Source organism: Cornus florida, unplaced genomic scaffold, assembly GCF_030987335.1.
Source record: "Cornus florida cultivar Cherokee Brave unplaced genomic scaffold, ASM3098733v1 CherokeeBrave_3.0.0_Hap2_Chr02, whole genome shotgun sequence".
Taxonomy (NCBI): Eukaryota; Viridiplantae; Streptophyta; class Magnoliopsida; order Cornales; family Cornaceae; genus Cornus; species Cornus florida.
The window spans coordinates 42,777,948-42,799,740 of NW_026775572.1; the positions used below are offsets into that span (position 1 = coordinate 42,777,948).

At 37.7% G+C, this 21,793-nt stretch overlaps 2 non-coding genes across 2 annotated transcripts; both read right to left on the reverse strand.

Annotated features, from left to right (window-relative positions):
- Window positions 1-1,305: 1,305 nt before the first annotated feature.
- On the reverse strand, window positions 1,306-1,466 carry LOC132297572 (U1 spliceosomal RNA). The gene has a single exon (XR_009479276.1). It is a non-coding gene; the product is annotated as a U1 spliceosomal RNA (small nuclear RNA).
- Window positions 1,467-11,232: 9,766 nt separating this feature from the next.
- On the reverse strand, window positions 11,233-11,393 carry LOC132297559 (U1 spliceosomal RNA). Its single transcript, XR_009479264.1, has one exon. It is a non-coding gene; the product is annotated as a U1 spliceosomal RNA (small nuclear RNA).
- Window positions 11,394-21,793: the final 10,400 nt, after the last annotated feature.

A 21,793-nucleotide genomic window follows, 5' to 3' on the forward strand; every position in this document is an offset into this window, starting at 1 on the left:
TGGCGCTCAATTTAAATGCAGAAACCATTTTGAAAGAATTCGTGGAAATACCATTTGGACTGTTCAAGTTCAACATTTGATTTGAACGGTGTTTGATTTATAAGATTCTTCTCTTGACCTCAATGCATTGAACCTTATGATGAGGAGGGATTACCATTCGCTCGCCATTCAAACTTCACTCCACAGGAGTTATGCATGCAGATGCACCCTGATACTGTTTCATATTCCACACACATTATCTTGATTGATTTAAAATTTAATTTTCCAAGACTCAAACTTCAAGAATCAATAAGATGCCCTATAATTTCCTGGGAAAAAAAAAATGATGCCCCAGATGACTTATTCCTTGTGTCAAATAAGGTTTTGTTTCAAATGCTTCAATTTAGCTTCTTATTATTGACTAGTGTTATGTTTTTTGTTCAGATAGTTAAGAAATTCAAGTTCCTTTACTCTGCATAAGATTAAAATGTTGCATTTATGCGGGAAGTTTGGGAGCTGCTGGAATAATTTGATGCCTCGAGAGCGTTACAAATTTCACTAGAGCAATACAATTGCACTGATATTTAATTTTAGTATGTTTTTATGGAGAATCCAAGCATATATTACATTGTCATATGTAAGGTTTGAAAAATAGTTATATTGTATAAGCAAAAGTAGTAGGGATTCTGGATTCTGTCTAAATTAACAGACTGCATGAATAGTGAGATTAAGTCGTGATATCTGGCTATTGTTGTTTGCTTCTGATATACTTCCTTCATCGATTTACATCATAAACTAATGATATATTCATACATAATCACTGGTTGATGCTCCAAAAAAGTAATGCTGTGCTATGCAATGATCCCACAAAAAAAGAATCGTACTGTACGAAATAATATAAAAAAAGATTCATTGCAAAAAAAAAAAGATATGGACTTGCTAAAATTGTTCCTTTTTGTCTGGAATAAATAAGAAATAGTTGAACTTTCATCCAAATGTAGTAGTCAGTGAGGGGGACTGCTCTGATTTTATTGAAATTATAGATTAGGATAACTCGAAAAGTTTTGAAACCGGTGGTGTTTCATGAGGCGATCTTAATTCTACATATTGATAAGTTTGAACTAAAAGAAAACTTTGGTAATGGATTCGGGTCCATAACCAATGCACTATATCTTGTAGCACTTACCAATGAGGCTCCATCAATTAGTATTACAAGAAATCATGTAGGGGTGGATTCTGAGATTTTTGAATAATAGAGATTAATATAATAAAATAGAAACCCTATGGAATTACGAAAAAAAAAAAATATTGTGATTTAATTATTGGGAAGGGGCCGCGCGAACGCAGGCCCCCACTACCACAAATTATAACATAAGCTCCACTACTTGAGTAGACCTTAGGCAGGCACCCCTTCTAAGTGCAATGAAGGTCACCAACCTAGACCATGGGCCTTATTGATCCCCCATCGATCCCGTCCAGGTAAGTATGTTGTAAATGAGGCTTTCAACCTAATATATAGACTCTTCATATACCTCACATTAAATGTTTTCCCGATGTGGGAATACAGAACCAAACATTACCCCAAGGGTGTTTTGTTGCCAATGCACAGGTTAGTGTGGTTATGTCTGAGAAGGCATATACTTAAGCAGTTGCAAGCAAAATTGGATAGACGGTTGAGACAATGATGGAGACCCTTTTCAAGACTAATCAAATCGATAAAGCATTGAAGCTTTATCAATCAATGAGGACCAAAGGGATTGATGATTTTTGTTTGTGATCAATTGGATGTGTAAAAAAAGTAAGCTTGGGCAAGCTCATTTGGTATTCGAAGAAATGCATAAGAGAGGGATTGAAACTGATAATTTGATGTTGGCGTCCGCTAATTTTTGGGCTACTGACAAATGCTAGAGTTAGAGAGGCTTATAAGATTGTGGAAGGGATTGAGAAAATAGATATAAGTGTATGTTTCATGGATTGATCAACGGACTTTTGAAGTTGAGAAGGGCAAGTGAAGCAACTTATCAAGAAAAAAAGAAGAGAAGGGCAAGTGAAGCAACACCAAGTGACATTACACACTGGAGCTTCAGATTCAACAATTATAATTTCCACACTCTGCATAATCCCAAAGTCTTACACTGCTTGTTGAAACATAAAGGTTACATTCATGTTTATTTCTTTGAAGATTAAAGGATAAAAATTGATTGCAATTTGTAACACTATGCAAAATGTAGATTGTTTATTCAAGTGCACTTTGAATTTCTTGCTTTGATGGAGTTCATACATTTGATGGCTCTTTTGATGGCATTGCATGCCTCTTGGTAAACCTCAGCCAGAAACATGATGATTTGGGGTTACATCAAATATAGAAATCTGTATCTATCTATCTATACTATTTATAAAAGTGACAAAGTGTGTAGAATTTTGATTTTTTCCATACATTTTTTACTCTCTTTTTTTTTTTTTTTTTTTTAATCAAAATATAGAATTTGAAGAGACCACACTCAATGACCTTTCCAATACAAAATTTACATTCCCACTCATTTTTTAAAAGATAACATACCTTTTCACTCCTTTTTAATGCATAGCCCAAAACTGCAGCAAGTCGAACCATCTCTCAATCTGTCTCACTTTCAAACTAGACAGGAACCTTACTCGTCATGACAAGGTCATTTTGGAGGCACCCAGGAGATGCTGGATAAACCCAGATGCAGTCTTAGGAAAGGGTCTCCTTCATTTCTCATTAGAGACGTGGCGATATTCCATCAACATTCGTCTAGAGTACACGGACTCAACCACACATTGGTGTGTTTGAGTTTATTTGATTGTTGGGTTATTGCTTAAGTTATTCAATAAAACTTATTCCTTAGTCATGTTTTATATGTAATTTATTCTCATATTATGCTAAACTTTTTGTGAATTTATTCTTTCTTCTAAAGGGTTCATTATCTGTTAGTTGGAAAATTCTACTATTGATGGGTCTTGCTTAGTTTGCTTTTTGCTCTTCTGATTTTTTGGGGCTTTCCGAAATTATGTTTTCAAATTTGCATATGCATTGCTCATTTGTTGTTAGTCTTTGTTGTTATATGTGGGGTTGAAATTTTGGTGTTGACAAGTATCATTTGTTGCTCTTCCCGTGCAGGTCAGAAGCGGAGCTTTTTGAGATTCAAGGTCAGAGTTCTTTCTCCCTTAATTATAGTGGTCCTTTTGAAAATACATTAAAATGTTGAGGAACTTGTTGATTCCAATTGTTGTTTTTCATTTTGTGTCCAGGTGGGATAATATAAAATTTTGGTGTAAAAAAGTTTTAAGAAAACACACCTTTTCATACTTTTCAAAAAAAAAAAAAAAAATCACACACCTTTTCACTTCATTTCACTCTTTTTTTTTTACCCCTTTTTATCTTTTCAATGCGTATACGTAGACTCGGCTTTGGGTTTTGGTGACCATCAAAATGAACTAAAAATGTAATCAATTTTATTTATTTTTCAATGATCAAAGGTAATTAATAAAAAAGTTCTTGTTCATTTGCATCTTACACCATACTCTTGTGTTTTTAGAATTGAAGACTTGGCTATTTCTGAATCAAGGGAATTTTGAATCAGAGCTCGGATTGAAGATAAAAAAATAAAAAAAAATAAAAAAAATAAAAAAATTCTTGTTGGACAACTGGAATTTTAAAAATTGAGCTACCCCACCATCACAAATTATGCATAGGCTCCACTACTCGGGTAGACCTGTAAAGTTTTTAACTTTATCTTTATCTATATATATAATTAGTAAATAATGACTTTTTCCACTGTGGGGCCCACCTGTGATATAAGGGTCTTACAGACCCATTTAGTTAAGTCTCTCTCTCTCGCTGCTTCTGTCTTTTCCTTTTCTTTTTTTCTTTTTCAACTCCAATCCTTGATTGCTCTCTCAATCCTTGGTAGATTTGAGAGCCGTTTGAGACAAAACGATGAGCACGACGAGCTCTACGTGCTAGTACCAGAAATTCCAGCTTTTGGTCCTCTTTGGGAGCTCGAATTTAAGAACCCATTTTTAGGGATTTTGCTCATTTTGAGGTAGGGACACCTTAATCCACTACCTTCTTGTTCCATTGTGAGTTATACTCCTTTGTTGTGCCAAGCATGCTTAATTAGAAGTTAATTGTATCAATGATTATTTTAAATGTTGTCTAGAGAAATTCATGTGTATGAATGTGAGTTGTTTTATGTGTAAAGCATGTTTAAATGTATTTTGTTGTATCTTAATGTGTTAATAATTACTTGGGAGATGTTGAACATGTTAAATGTTTAATTTTATGGTGTAGAATTTTAAATGCCATGACATTGAATGTATGGAACATATATACATCCATGCACATGTCATTGGGAAGCATGAAATGGGAGAATTTGTCTTGAAATGAAAATGGGAGAAATTTTGGGAGAAGAGTTTTGTCAAATAATTTTGATAAACCCGGTCGCTGCGGGGTTACCAACGGGCCGGAGGTTAATATAGCCTAGAGGGGACTAGGGAGTCGCCCTAGCGTGGTTGAGCTATTGGGGCCCCTCGATGACGCTACGGGGTTACCAAAGGTCTAGGGACGATAGCCAATCCTCCTCTCGTGTCGCGGCGGGGTTACCAAAGGGCGGGCTGTATTAACATTTGAAAGTGATGGTTTTGTGAATGAAAATGGGGAGTGACATTAGCATGCATTGCATTTCGGAATTGACGTGCATATTGTTTTAATTCCCTATATTGCATGATCCCTATTTCCTATTGGCCTATGCTTTGTTTGGATTCACAAGGACACAAGAATTATGTCTTAAGTGTCACCTGCTGAGCTTTATGCTCACCCTACTATTTATATTATTTTTTTCAGGTCTTGGAAATGAACCGGTGGACGACAATCCAGCTCAAGCTTGAAAGTTGTTAGAAGGTTGTTTGTTATTTTGTATTTTGACCATTTTATGTATATTCATAGTTGTGGAGATGTAACTAAGTTAGTATTCATGGCCTTGTAACTTAAGAACGAACTTATCTTTTGTTTGATGTAAATGAAACTAATGGAATTATGGTATATGTTTCCATGCAATTGTATCATGTAACGTTGTAAGACAGGGACTTTAAATATTAATCTTGTATTTTGGGACTGTAATGATGTTAATTTAGATTAATTGGTGGTGGATGTGCCACCATGACTATGTTGAGGTATAATGAACGGATGAATGGGATGTTGGATGATTTTATGTGTTTTGTGTATTGGGACAGGTTGTTGAAAGCCCATTTTTAGGGGAAGTTCTACCGAATTTTTTTAAATTTTGGCATTAGCTAAGGGTCGTTACAAGACCTTAGACGAACACCGCTCCTAAGTGCAATGAGGTCACCAATCTATGCCATGGGCCATCTTGAACACCCATTGACCCCGTCCAAGTAAGTATGTTGTACCATAAGCTTTCAATTTGTTATATAGAGCTCTCAATGTAACTCCAACTTGTGTTTTCCCGATGTGGGACTTCAGAAACAAACATTCAGTAGGTTAACGTGGTGATGTCTATAAGGCAATAGTTAAGTAGTTGCAAAGAGAACTGGATAGATTGGAGGGTGTGTAGAAGAGTTTGGGATCGATTTCTGCCACATCTAATACCATGGCATTTCGTAATCATTTTCCGTTTGATGGAGAGTTATCGCAACCTAGTTTTGTGGTTGGTTGAATTGTCTCCTACTTCTGGGATTTTTTGGATGCTCAGAGGAAATTGGATCCAGGTCAGACCATCTCTGGCCCTACTACAATTCATTCTGTTCATGTATGGCAGCCTCCTAGAAAGAGGGTTATTTAAAAGCTTTGATTTGGCTTGTAAAAGAATTTACTAATACAATAAGCAATAAGACATAAAACATACATCGTTTGATTTTGATTTCTGAAGTTCAGATGGAGAAGATGTGGTGCTTCGCTGTCCAGTAATGATCCAAACTTTGTTGGTTGACATTCGAAACTTAGTTTCCTCATCTCATATAACACAGAAATTGGGAAAAACTGGAGTATATTTCATAACTTTCTAATACAAAGCAGCCTGACCTTTATAGGCTGAATACAATCAGATCAGAATCCAGTAAATTAAGGAATATACAATCAAATCCCTAAGATCAGAAAATAAAATAAGTCAACCTAAACTTTAATACACCAGCTATATTAGCCTGTAATTATTACAAAATCAGACAGTTAATACTTTCCAAATTTATTTAACAACACGTAATTCTCCAACACTCCCCCTCAAGTTGGGGAATAAATATCTTCCATCCCCAGCTTGCAGATAATTCTTTGAAACGCAGGACTGGCTAACCCTTTGATTAGTACATCAGCTAGTTGTCCTCTTGTTGAGACATACGGAGTGCAAATTAGTCCATTATCGAGCTTTTCCTTTATGAAGTGGCGATTAACTTCCACATGCTTGGTGTGGTCATGTTGCACTGGATTATGTGCAATATTGATGGCTGACTTGTTATCACAATATAACTTCATTGGCCTCTTAACTAAAACTCCAAGATCCTTCAGGACTATTTTCAACCATAATAATTCACATATTCCTAAAGCCATGGCACGAAATTCAGCTTCTGCACTTGACCTTGCAACTACTGGTTGCTTTTTGCTCCTCCATGTAACAAGATTCCCACCTAGGAAGGCACAATAACCCGAGGTTGATCTTCTATTTGACACTGAACTTGCATAGTCTGAGTCTGTGTAAACTTCTAAGTTCAAGCACAATCCTCTCTTGAACAATATGCCTCGACCTGGACTAGATTTTAGATATTGCAGGATTCTATATACTGCTTGGAGATGTACTTCCTTTATGTTGTGCATAAATTGGCTCACTACACTAACTACATAGGCGATGTCAGGCCTGGTGTGAGACAAGTAGATTAATCTTCCAACAAGTCTTTGATACATTCCTTTGTCAACTGGCTCATCATCAACAGCTTCTCCAAGCTTATGATTCGGTTTAATGGGAGTCTTCACGGGCTTACAACCTATCTTTCCTGTTTCTTTCAGTAAATCAATAACATACTTTTGTTGTGAGACGAAAATTCCTTCTTTGGAGCGAGCAACTTCAATTCCCAGGAAGTATTTCAGCTTGCCTAGGTCTATTATTTCAAATTCCGTGGCCAGTTTAGCTTTAAGAGTTTCCCTTTCAGCTTGATCATTGCCAGTGACAATAATATCATCTACGTATACAATGAGGACTGTAACTCCCCCTGAAGAAGAGTGTTTTATGAACAAAGTATGATCACCTTGACTTTGTTTGTAACCCATTGCTAACATTGCTCTTACAAACCTGCCAAACCAAGCCCTGGGGGATTGCTTCAGTCTGTACAGTGCCTTCCTTAGTCTGCATACCCTATTCTTCTTCAGAAAACTAAATCCTGGAGGAGCTTCCATATATATTTCTTCTTCAAGATCTCCACGCAGAAATGCATTTTTTTACATCAAACTGCTGCAAAGTCCAATCAAAGTTAGCAGCCAGAGACAATAAAATTCTTATTGTGTTCATTTTTGCCACTGGGGTAAAAGTTTCTTGATAATCAACACCAAAGGTTTGGGTATATCCTTTTGCTACTAGCCTTGCCTTGTACCTTTCAAGAGATCCATCTGCATTGAATTTTACTGAAAACACCCATTTGCATCCCACAGTTTTTTTTCCCTTCGGTAATTCGACCATCTCCCAAGTCTTGTTCTTTTCCAGTGCGTCCATCTCAACTTTCATGGCCTGCTTCCATTCCCTGCTGTTTAATGCCTCAGACAATGTTTTAGGAACGGCTATTGAGTTTAGCTGAGTAAGGAAGGCTCTATGTGAGGGAGATAATTTTTCAAAGGAAACAAAATGAGAGAGTGGATGTTGTGTACACCTTCGGGTACCTTTTCGAACTGTAATGGGTAGTTCTAAATCAGTCTCATCAAACACAAGAGTGGAATTGTTTACCTGAGTAGTGTTTTTCTCCTGAGTGGTTTCTTTCCCAAGCATAGGTTCTGACTTTTGGGCTTGCCTCCCTTCCTTCTCGAAAAAACTTGAAGTGGTTTAGTGACTACTGGATTGATTGATGGAGTTGGATTTTTAGGAGGAGATTGTGGTTGAGATTCAAGAGATGCCACACTTGGATTTTGAAGCGGAGGAATATCAGAACTGGGATTGGAAGTAGGTAGTGAAACATGGGAATGAATGTGATCCGGACTTGGAGAAACCGCGGTAAGAGGGGAACCAAAGGAAACCGAGGCAGGAGTGGTTGCAGAACTTGGACTCAAAGATGGTGGTGACAATTTGGGCATAAGATCAAAATCGAGGACATCGGCATCATCATCCTTTTCATCACTTGTTACCTCCCCCTGAGGAGAAGGATGATGAAAGAAACTCTCATGTTCAACAAATGTGACATCAATTGAAATGTAGGTTTTCCGAGTAGGCAGATGGTAACATTTGTAACCTTTTTGAGTTGAAGAGTAACCTATAAAAATACATTTAAGTGCTCGGGGATCAAGTTTGCTTCGATTGTGAGCATGAACATGAGTAAAGATAACACAACCAAATACCCGAGGAGACAACCTGTTTGGAGTAAGGAAGTCTGGAAAATGATGTGAAAGTGTTTCCCAAGGACTTCTAAAATCTAAGACTTTGGTAGGTAATTGGTTGATGAGATGAGTGGCTGTAAGAACGGCTTCCCCCCAAAAATATTTTGGAACTTGTCTTTGAAAAAGAAGAGCACGGGTAGTTTCAAGAAGATGTCCATTCTTTCTTTCGGCCACCCCATTTTGTTGGGGTGTGTCAATGCATGAGGACTCATGAACTATTCCCTCCTGATTCAAATATGGTGAAAGAATTTGGTTAAAATATTCTCTCCCGTTGTCTGTCCTCACCCTTTTAATTTTCACCCCAAACTGTGTTTTTATCATGTTATGAAATATTGGAAAGATATTGGCTACATCAGATTTTTGCTTCATGAGAAAAGTCCAAGTTACCCGCGTACAATCATCTATAAAAATGACAAACCAACGTGCCCCAGAATAATTAGCAACCCGTGAAGGACCCCAAACATCACTGTGCATCAAATAAAAAGGAACTGATGATTTATTATTGTTCAAAGGAAAGGAAACACGTTTGTGTTTGGCAATTTCACAAATATCACAATGAAGTTGTTTCAAATCAACATTTTTAAACAAAGAAGGAAACATAAGACTAAGAGTTCTGAAGGAAGGATGACCAAGCTGAAAATGATGAAGGAGAATTTTGTCTTTATTTGTGGAGGAATCAGACAGAAGCACAGATGAACAACCAATTCCAGTACTCACTTTTCCACTCATGGGCTCGAGACAGTAGAGACCATCTTTTTCTTTAGCATGCCCAATCGTCTTCCCCGAAGCTCGGTCCTGAAACACACATGAATTTTTTGAGAAAATAAGATTGCAGTTCATATCCTTGGTGATTTGTTTGACAGATAAAAGATTGGTTGTCAATTTGGGCACATGTAAAACATTTTTAAGACACAAGGAAGGTCCTAAGGATATGTCCCCCTATCCTGCAACAGTGACTAAATTCCCATCAGCTATGGTGATCTTTTTATTACTTGGGCATGGTTTATAAGAAGAAAAAGATTAGGGTGAGTTGGTCATATGGTCGGTTGCGCCTGAGTCGACAATCCAAGAGTGTGGGTGGATTAAAACATTATCTGAGACACTAAGAGCATGAGAACCAGAATACATACCAGAAAGTGCTAATGAACATGCACCTGTAGGTTCTTCGAGTGAATTAAGAAGGGATCGGAGGCGATCAATGTCTTCCTTACAGAATTCTCTGCTGCTGGAATTCGGTTGATCACTGGTATTATTAGTGCTATTTTGTGCAACATGGGCTTTTCCCTTTTGCTGCCAGCTTCTTCCTCCGGAATTCCAGTTTGACTGATTCATGTTTTGTGGCCTTCCATGTAGCTTATAGCAGGTGTCCTTCGTATGACCAGTTTTCTTGCAATAGTTACATACCAGATTCTCTTTGAATGTCCTCTTCGGGTCAGATTTCTTATAATCAGTAATAGCTGAAGACTTCTTCTCCAAAGTTCGCTCACTAGCAGTGGTTGTAAGGAGTGCCGATCCTTCCAATGGCTGCGAATCCAACATAACTCTTCTCCTGCTCTTTTCAGCACGAATAGTTGCAATTGCTTCATTTAGGGAGGATAATCCTTTCCCCAAAGTCTGAACTATTATAGTATCGAATTCCGGATTAAGGCCTGCTAAGAAATCATAGATTCGGTCTTTTTCTATGAAAGCCTCCAACAACGCAGCATCCTCACTGTTCTTCATCTCGAGAACCTGGTAATAGTCCAACTCATACCACAAATTTTTCAGAGTGTTGGCATACTCTGTTACAGTCTTGTTCCCTTGTTTTGTGGCAGCTAGCTTCACCTTGATCTCGTACACCTGGGCTGCATCATTTTTCTTCGAATAAGTTTGTCTGATCGCCTCCCATATCTCTTGAGCGGTTGTCAAAAACATGACAGTATCACTTATCTCGGGTACCATAGAATTCCATAGCCATGACATGACCATTGAGTCTTCTTCGTCCCAAGCAGTAAACTTTGGATCTTCTTTCTTAGGCCCTTTTCCAAGAAGATCGTTGAGCTTGCCCTTCCCTTTCAGAAAGGTTTGAACAAGTTGAGACCACTTTAAATAGTTCATTCCATTCAGCCTATACGTAGCTTGAATGTTCTGTAGATCTCCAGGAACTTGTTGTTGGATTGTAGGTTCCTCCGATCGAGAGCTGGTTTGTGTAACCTCTGACATCTCTTTTTTCTTCTGTAAAAAACTGAACTCCAAGCTGCTATGAAATCTGTAAATGATGAAATATTTTATCCCAGAAAGAGTACCTAGTGCTCTGATACCATAACACAGAAATTGGGAAAAACTGGAGTATATTTCATAACTTTCTAATACAAAGCAGCCTGACCTTTATAGGCTGAATACAATCAGATCAGAATCCAGTAAATTAAGGAATATACAATCAAATCCCTAAGATCAGAAAATAAAATAAGTCAACTTAAACTTTAATATACCAGCTATATTAGCCTGTAATTAGTACAAAATCAGACAGTGTAATTCTCCAACATCATATATGTTTCTTCTCTTATGTAATAAACAAAACTTCAGAGGTTCAACACAAGAAATATAGAAAAATACTCTTAAGCTTTGAGGACCATCATATGAGCAAATGCTTGGGCTTTAGAAATTCGGCAGGGGCCGCGCGAACGCAGGCCCCAACTACCACAAATTATGACGTAGGCTCCACCACTTGGGTAGACCTTAGGCAGGCACCCCTCCTGAGTGCAATGGAGGTCACTAACCTAGACCATGGGCCTTTTTGATCACCCATTGACCCTGTCCAGGTAAGTATGTTGTAAATTTGGCTTTCAACTTACTATGTAGGTTTGCCCAGAAAACTCACATTTATGTTTTTCCGATGTGGGACTATAGAGAAGCAAACATTACACAACATCAGTACATCAACTTCACATCACCCTCACGAGGTAAGCAGCTTACCTTTGTTATTGTCAAATAATACAAAAACTGAATGCATATCTTGTTAATGGTTAAGACATATATTATTTTCAAATAATCTTCAAAAAATATCAGTCTTGAAGAACCCTGTAGGAGGAAATGCAAGAACTGCCATCATTTGCACTTATCAGCCCTGCACGCACACAGTCATGTCGAGCAATTAAATCCAGGTCAGATTATCTCTTGCCCTAATATAATTCATCGTCTTCATGGATGGCGGACTCCTAGAGAGGGAATTTTTTAAATGCAATGTTCATTCTGCTTTCTACCCCTTGCCCCATATTGCTGGTGGTGGTGCAGTGTTTCAAATTCTTTTGTTTGCTGCACAAACCGATTTTTTGGACACTTTAATGTGGCTTTAGTCAAGTATGTTTTGAGAATCACATGTTGTTGTAAATGCTGTTGTTGGGGAGAATCCAGGGCCTTTGGAGATTGAAAGCTGTGTTGTTTGATATTCGTTTTGCCATTCGGAGCTTTGCCTCTGCTTCTATTAGCCATGTCTTGAGAATGGGCAGTGAGGTTGCTTATCATGCGGCTAAGCTATCTAAGGCTCATCTCACTTGTGATGTTTTTGCTTGATTCAATTCCTGTCAATGGCATTACTGAAAATTTCTATAATCAGCTTCCAGTACACAAACATGCTGATTTGATATTACACAAAATGAGTCGTTTTGAACTATAATATGTTCTTTATGTATGCTTTTCTTTTCTTCCTGATTAAAACAACCAGACTGGAGGAATTGTAGTTCTGGGTTATTTTGATTTGGAAAATGATCAAAGTAGAAAGAGAAAGACTCTATTTTATACTGTTCTTGTTAAACACTGTATATTGGAGTAGCCAAAAAACCAATTAGGACATGGTAGCATTACTCAGTTTCTTTGGGTTGCTAATGAATAGAACCAAGTCGGGAGTTCAAGATGCCACAGATTAATGACTAAGGTCAAAGTCATTTCTCCCTTAATTAAGCGTGGTCCTTTTGAAAATCTATTAAAATGTTGGGGAACTTGTTAGATATTATTGATTTTAATTGATTCTTTTTCATTTTCTGTCTATATATGTTCATCTGTTGTTTCACCTTTTTTTTTTTTTTTTTTTTTTGGCGATGCAACTTCTACCTTAGTACCTTCGTGTTTGTTGTTCACTGGAGATGTGTTAGGGGTGTGATTAGGCATTATATGGAAATTAAATTGTGAAATTTTTTTACACACAAATTTAAATTGAAGTCATTATCGTAAATGAATGCATGATATTGAAATGGTGGCATTTGATATAATCCTAAAATAGACTCCAATTTTCTATAATGGTGTCATTCAAGGTGATGTATTTATGCCTGAAATGCTGGCAATACACAATCGTGCTTTCAGAATCCAAATGTGCATTTTGACACCATTTTTGTTGCCGGTTTGTTGAAGGTGGGGAAGTCTTTAGAAGCAACAAAGTATGTGGAGAGAGTGATGAACAGAGGACTTGAGCTTACTAAGTTTTATTACAATATATTTTTGCATTATTATTCAAATGAAGAAGAGGTGATTATGTTTGAGGAGGTGGCGAAGAAATTGAGAGAGGTTGGGTTATTTGATTCAGCATATATATTTGCGAGCTCTGGGAAGAAAATGGCAACCAGAGATTGGAGGAGAAACAGGGCAATTGAACCTCCCTGATGAAGAAGATAGGCATAACTCAGGTGATGATTCTTGTCAGTGGCGGATCCAAGTGGGGGTTTGGGTGGGCTTGAGCCCCCACCAAAATTTTTTATTTTTTATTTTATTTTTAGTATAAGTATATTTAGCCCAATGTTTTAAAAAAGAAAAAATTAATAGTAGTATTAGCCCCTAATTTTAACCCATCCAAACAAGCCCAATATCTAAGCCATAATTTTAAAACAAAGGCCCAACCAAATAGGCCAAAGCCAAACAAGCCTTAAACAATCACTAAGCCAAAGCATAGAGAACTCCTAAATTCCTAATCTTGCACAAGTCATAGAGCTCACTATTTCTCTCCTTCTAAAGTCTAACCATATTTCCTCTAAAATTTTCTAACTTTTTAATCTTTCGATCCCAATTCCCCCTTGTTTAACATTAGCCCCCCATTAACAATTCCTGAATTCGCCCTTGATTCTTGTTTCATTAATTCCCTTTCTTTGTTTGATTATTTCTTGAAGTAGCATTTGTTTATTGTTTATATATTGACTGTTAAGGTCCAAACATTGTGAAGAGTACTAGTAAAGAGTTCACTAGTGGTGGAGTTGGTGAACAGCTTAGAAGATAATGTTTTCTCGGATGCTGTGCTAAATTTTCAGATAGTGGGTTTAATTCAGGATTTGAAGGAGGTTTGGAGGGTGTTAGAGAATCGGATAAGAAATAAATGGGGGAAAGAGTGGAATGGTGGTAAATTGATAAATTTAAGCAAATCTTTCTAAATAGGATTTACAAAGTAAATTTGATTTGGGAAATATGATACGGGATCATTCCAATTCATGAAATTTCCTGGATGAAGATAATGAAGGAGTTATAAAGAGAGTCAAAAAGAATTGTGATGTTTCCATTTTTCACCATTTTTCCATTTTTCGGAAATTTTTGTCGTTGCAAGGGCATTTTCGTCTTTTGCCGTTTTGCGTACCGAACACTGTGGAATGTGCCGGTTATGTCTAAGAATTGATTGGGGTATTTCATTGAGTTCAAAACTCTTTGAAATGCAACGTTGTCATTTTTGCATTTTTTTCACTTTTCGGGCCGGATGGTCCTGTGTGGGACCCACTACTGGAATTGTTGCACACGGGGATTTTAGTTGGGTCCATTTGCATCATATTTATTTTATTTATTGTGTTTTAAGTGATTGTGAATTAAATGTGTATATATGTATGTGTATGGTATAAAAAGAAAATAAAATTAAAGAAAAAATAAATTATTTTGGAGGTGGGACCCACCACCACTTTAAGTGGTCATGAAACCACATTCTTGGTCTCAATTCTCTCTTCCTCTCCCGCTGGTTCCCTCACTGTCTCACTTTCCTTTTTCTTTTTCTTTTTACTTCAAACTTTAAACATTGATTCCTCCTTCATTATTTGGAATTTTTGGAAGCTGTTTGCGGCAAAACGAAGAGCGCGGCGAGATCTTCACAGAGATGTAAACAATTTCAGCTTTGGTGCCTCCTTGAATTTTCGAATCTAGGGCATGGGAATTGGGGGTTTTCTCTTCCTTTGAGGTAGGGGTTCTTAATGTACAATTTCTTGCACTTAGGTGAATTTCTACTTGATTTGTTGCATAGCATGCTAATTTGTGTTTTTTTTTTTTCTTAGCATGATTTAATTGTTCAAAATGAAGTATATGTTTGTATGTGTTAGTTGATGTTGTATGAGAAAGCATGCCTAAATGATAAATTCCACGCTTATTGTGTGCTAAATGTTGAATTTGTTGATTTAGAAGCATGATATATATATATATATATATATATATATATATTTATATTTATGAATCTTCTATGAGGCATGTATAGTGTAAATGTTTGTCTTGTAAGGAATAAATTTCTCCATTGGCATGGCATTGAAATGTATGAAATACTCATGCACTCATTGGGAAAGAATTGGGAAAATTTGATTTGAAAGAAATGAAATGGATTTTTGGGAAAGAATTTTGAAAAGGATTTAGTGAAAAACCCGGCCGCCTAGGAGTTGCCTAGGGACCACGGTGTTAGTGAGGCCTAAAGGGGACTAGGGAGATTGCCCTAGTGTGGTTGAGTTGCCTGGGCCCCAAATGACGCCATGGAGTTGCCATGGGTTAGGGACAGTGGTCAATCCTCCTCTCGTGCTGCCATGTAGTTGCCATGAGACGGGTTCACTAACGGTTTGAAAATGATGATGGAAATGATTTTGGAAAATGGGGAGTGACATTGCATGGCATGACATATCATTGCATGACATATTCAATTGTGGTATCGGATTAATGATGTGGTATTGTGGTTATATATATATATTTTTTCCCGGTATGGTATGATCCCAATTTTCATATTCCTATTCATTGTTTGGATTCACGGGGTCACAAGAGGTGTGTCTTAGGCATGAGCATTTTTGCTCACCCCTTATTATTAATATTTTTCAGGACACGGAAATGAGGTAGCGAACGACCATCCACCACAAGTTTAGACTGGATTGGAAATTTTATATTTTGCTATTTTTGTTTTACAACTTTAATATTTTGTAAATGTAAATTTTGATTATTTTGTAAAACTTTAGTATAATTTGTATCATATTGTAAATTATGAACTTTTGATTTCAGCTGAATTTCATGGACTGTAAATTGATGTAATTAGATTATGTTCCTTGTAAAGGAGTATGGAACTAAGTAGTGGGCTAGCACTTCCATATATATATATATATATATATATATATATTTATTATTGAAAGAATTGGAGGGAAGGGACTCTGATTATATGTATATAGTTGTTTTGGGAATTGGTATATTGTTTGCATTGTATGTTGAGATATGATAGATTAGTTTATGACTAAGTGAGGCCATTACATTTTTTTTTTATGCATTTTAACAGGTTGTGGTAAGACCCTTTTTAGTAGAGGTCATGCCGAATTGCTAAATGCTTACGTGTTTAAATGCTAAAATTTGTGTTACATAGCCATGTATGAGGAATAGTTAGACGATCTAACCATGTAAATGAAATGTGAAAGAAAAGAAAAGTATGTTGATTGTGTATGAGGAGTATGGTGACGAGAAGTGGTAGGCACGGTGTGTGCAGTTCTAATTTAAATGCTAATGTGGCAAGTAATGAGCATGGTATATGCCAACGTGTTTCGTATTGTATTATGGGTTTCATTCATTTTGTATACGTATATGGCTTTATTCTTATGTGGTTATACGGTTAAGCATTGGGAGGGTTGCTAGTACAGTGGGGTACTTGTCATGGTATTGAAGGTTGTGTAAGTTTTGACTTGAGTAGGCGAGGAACTCGGTTGCTCCAGGGTTGTTTGGGTGCTGGTTCTTGTCGAATTAATGGCGTGTGCTCCTAACTCGTGGATTAATATATTTGGCATATAGTCATCCTAATATTTTTAGTTACATTTTGTGCGGTACTTAGAGCACGACTTTAGAACGGGTTCATATTTCATGGCAAGGTGCCCTTGTTGTGTGTGAGTTTTATATATTGGTGTATGGTTCTGGTGACCGTAAGAGGTCAAGTGTGTTTCGGTATGACTTTAGGAGGTCGGTGTTTGCGACTCAAGTCACGATTTGGTGTGGAGGTTCTTTTCGAACCGGTCGTGGTAGGTGTAATGAGGGTTATTTGAGTCACAAATGTAGTCTATGGATTATAAATGTGTATTTCGAGCATTTTGGAACGGCTTAAGGAAGTGTGTTGGTTTTGATTGTTATGGGAACTTGTTGGATCCTGTAGGTTTATGGTGATTTAGGACCGATTGTCGGATGTAGATCATTTCATGGTCTTGGAGGAATCTGTTTTAGGGGCTGGTTTGTCGAGGAGTGGTTCTCATTTAGGATAGTTACAGGAGTATGTTACGGGTAATCGACTCTCAGTGAGTCGGTTGCATGGCTTAGTCGATGAGTAGGGTTTTGGGTTGGCACGACTGTCTATAAGGTCTCGAGGTGAGGTATAGTGGTCAATTTTAGCTATGTAGTGTAGGGTTGCATGATAAAGCAGGTAGTATGGGGTCATTGGAGTGCTTGGTTGTTTATGGATGAAGTGATAGCTATTGAGTATTATGTTATATAGTTGTTTGAGGATTCAAAGAGATAGACTAATGATTGGAGTGATTGGGACAAGGTCGATTTTGTAGGTTAGTTGATAGCTCCATTTAATTTTTTTATCAGGGCCAATACTGTTTTAAGGAACAGTGAAGAAGGGAGGTAGTGACGTTGAACCTGGAGTATGAGGTTTTCTCATTTAGGCACGTAGATCGCCTTAGAAGGAGTGGATTAAGTTGTCGGTTAAGCGTTAATGATTGATGGCATCATTGATGGTTTTGAGGTGACAATTGGGTGTTGAGCATTCTGGGCTTTATGCTCATTTTTGTTTTGAGGATTTATCGGCATGGTATTGTCGTATTGAGGCTCTTTTCTAGTAGTATGCAGTGATCATTATGGGGAGTATTGAGAATAATGCTTGTTCTTTTGTTACGATGATATTGTCTTAAGGATATTCGAGGAAAAATCCTTTAATAGTGGTTTGACGGTCCAGTGGGATGATAAGATAGAACTGGGGTTAGAATGAGTAGCAATAGAGGTGTTATGGTGTTGTAGTGTGATGTTTAGTGCTGATGAGCAAAATGGTTTAAGGTATGATCCAAATGTGGTTTGGAAATTACGAGTTGTTTGTTGTGTGTTGTCAAGTAGGTGATGGATGGTGTGCTAGTTGAAGTGATTGTGGGCAGTGTAGTCATTAGAGTCAGTGAGGATGATGTTGTCAGATAGGCACCTTTTTCTTTTGGTGAGTCAGTGGGTCGTTGTGATTGAGGTCATGGGTCTTGTGCACACGGTGATCGAGGCAGTGCCACCTTCAAAGGGTAGAGGTGGAACGGGTGACCATGTATCGTTGTATTTCATAGAGTTTCTCATTGGGAGATTATTAGGTAGGATGGGACGCGGTGTCCAACGTGTAATAGTGGTTCCTAGTGTTAGTATATTGATGGTGTTGGTGCTTTTATTTGTTTGGTTTTGGTTAGCATAGTGTTGCGGAGAAGCGTGTGCGAGGTTTCTGTGTTGATTGTGTAGGACGGTCCGTTAGTGGCGAGGTCGTTTAGTTTGGGTGTCCATGGTTGGACGAATGATGAGTAGCGTGTGACAGATTGTCGGGTGCATTTAGGTGCGAGTCGTCAGTCTCTTGTGAGAGCTGGGTTCGTTACCCTTTTTATTTATTCTGGTCCTGAAAAGTGCGTCATTTTTCGTGAGTTTTATCCTCAATTTAGGAGTTGTCTACGTCCGTGATTGGATGGATCTGTGTGGGATTTGTTGCATTATTAGAGTGTATCGGTGGAGGCCCTGATTGAATGGGTTGACTCACTTCCACGGAGGGAGGTAGAGTCTTGGGTTCTTGTAATGCTTATTCTGAGAGTGATTTTGACTGGTAGAATGCGAGCCACGGGTCGCCGAATAGGAGTTGTATTTTCGATGTTTAGTACTAGCAATGGTGGCTAGGGGATGTGTCGTGAACTGTACATTCAAGGATGATTAGGTGCTGTAATATGAGTTATGTACTTGGTGGAGGCCCTGATTTGGTGTTGTTTGAACGTTATGCAACTAGAAAGTTAATATGGGATTTTATTGAAGAATAATGGGAATGATTGACTTTGGTTTTGAGGTTTCGGACATGAGATAGTCGTATTGTGTGTTTCGACGAGGTCAGAATTGAATCGAATGATGTTATAGAGTATTAGAAAGCTTTGATGCTGATCGATGATTGAGACATTTGGTGCCTTGTCGTTTTGTTTGTTATGGTTATATGGTTGAGGTATGATTGAGATTATAAGAATAGGTATATGACTATATAGTTGATGAAGTTATGTGGAGTAATGGATTGATAGCGAGTGGATCTCATTGTTGTTTTGTGAACTGTGTGAGATTGTATTTGAGGTGTGGGTCTGAGGATAAGAACGACGTCTGTGCTGAGACTGGATCAAGGATGAGAATGTCCTGGCTAACCATTTTTCTTGAATCAAGTATATGACTGTATAGTTGATGAAGTTATGTAGAGTAATGGATTGATAGCGAGTGGATCTCATTGTTGTTTTGTGAACTGTGTGAGATTGTATTTGAGGTGTGGGTCTGAGGACAAGAACGACGTCTGTGCTGAGACCGGATCAAGGATGAGAATGTCCTGGCCAACCATTTTTCTTGAATCAATCCCTCTTTAACACGATGTCGAGTCAAAGTCAATGATTACTTTAAATTGTCATGAATAGTGAGAGTATGGTATTAGGTGTGTGTCAGTATGGTGGAGTTGATTCAGGTGATTTGTCTCGGGTGACGAGGTGTGTTGGGTGGGACCAAGTGTCTAATCTGTTTGATAATTAAAGATCTTATTTTGAGGATTTGTGCCCTGGGTGCAGTATAGTGCTCTTTACTGATTTGGTGACTAATGTTTATATAGTTATTGGGGGATTTATTATTTAATCGTCTTGAACTTGTGGGTGTAATGGTTGTCGTATAGTGCGATTAGTAGTTGTTGGTGTGGTTATGTGATGATGTAGCTACGTGTTAGATACCGAGTGCTTGGTCTGACGGGGATGTATAGAATTAGGATTCTGTGTGTCCTTTGAAGAATGAGTTGAAGTTAGATGTTGTCTTATTCGGTGGTCTGATGACTGTTCTTTTCTCGAGCCTTAGAGCCTTCGTGAATGTGTCGAGTAGGCTAATGCCCGTTTTAAGCCAGATGCAAGGTCTAGTTGGTCTTGTGCTATGATGAAGGGAGAGATGGGTATCCGCATTGGGTTTTAGTAGTAGTGGTGTGTGATTGCCTGGTGACATCCGGTGTCGAAGGCAATAACGTCAGTGGATTCATAGTTTTGGGGTTTTGTGAGTTGTTCTTGGAAAGTGTGTGGCTGTGGGCCTTCTTCTTAAGGAGGGTAGATTTTGAGGACGAAATCTCTTTATGGAGGGTAGATTGTGATGTTTCCATTTTTCACCATTTTTCCATTTTTCATAAATTTTTGTCGTTATAAGGGCATTTTCGTCTTTTGCCGTTTTACGTACCGGACATTGTGGAGTGTGCCGGTTGTGTCTGAGAATTGATTGGGGCATTTCATTGAGTTCAGGACTCTTTGAAATGCAACGTTGTCATTTTTGCATTTTTTTCGTTTTTCGGGCCGGATGGTCCTGTGTGGGACCCACTACCAGAATTGTTGCACACGAGGATTTTAGTTGGGTCCATTTGCATCATATTTATTTTATTTATTGTGTTTAAAGTGATTGTGAATTAAATGTGTATATATGTATGTGTGTGGTATAAAAAGAAAATAAAATTAAGGGAAAAAGAAATTATTTTGGAGGTAGGACCCACCACCACTTTAAGTGGTCATGAGACCACATTCTTGGTTTCAATTCTCTCTTTGGTTCCTCTCTCATTGGTTCCTCTCGCTCACTTTTCTTTTTCTTTTTCTTTATACTTCAAACTTTAAACATTGATTCCTCATTCATTACTTGGAATTTTTAGAAGCCATTTGCGGCAAAACGAAGAGCACGGCGAGATCTTCACATAGATGTAAACAATTTCAGCTTTGGCGCCTCCTTGAATTTTCAAATCTAGGGCATGTGAATTGGGGGTTATCTCCTCCTTTGAGGTATGGGTTCTTAATGCACAATTTCTTGCACTTTGGTGAATTTCTATTTGATTTGTTGCATAGTATGCTAATTTGTGTTGTTGTTGTTGTTTTTTTTTTTTTTTTCTTAGCATGATTTAATTGTTCAAAATGAAGTATATGTTTATATGTGTTAGTTGATGTTGTATGAGAAAGCATGCCTAAATGATAAATTCCATGCCTATTGTGTGCTAAGTGTTGAATTTGGGGATTTAGAAGCATGATATATATATATATATTTATGAATCTTTTATGAGGCATGTATAATTTAAATGTTTGACTTGTAAGGAATAAATTTCTCCATTGGCATGGTATTGAAATGTATGAAATACTCATGCACTCATTGGAAAAGAAATGGGAAAAATTGATTTGAAAGAAATGAAATGGATTTTTGGGAAAGAATTTTGAAAAGGGTTTTGTGAAAAACCAGGCCGCCTGGGAGTTGCCTAGGGACCGCGGCATTAGTGAGGCCTAGAGAGGACTAGGGAGATCGCCCTAGTGTGGTTGAGTTACCTGGCCCCCAAATGACGCAATGGAGTTGCCATGGGTCTGGGACAGTGGCCAATCCTCCTCTCGTGCCGTTATGGAGTTGCCATGTGACGGGTTCACTAACGGTTTGAAAATGATGATGGAAATGGTTTTGGAAAATGGGGAGTGACATTGCATGGCATGACATATCATTGCATGACATATTCAATTGTGGTATCGGATTAATGATGTGGTATTGTGGTGTTATATATATATATATAGATATATTTTTTTCCGGCATGGTATGATCCCAATTTTCTTATTCCTATTTATTGTTTGGATTCACGGGGTCACAAGAGGTGTGTGTTAGGCACCACCTACTGAGCAATTTTGGTCACCCCTTATTATTAATATTTTTCAGGACACGGAAAGGAGGTGGCGAAGGACCATC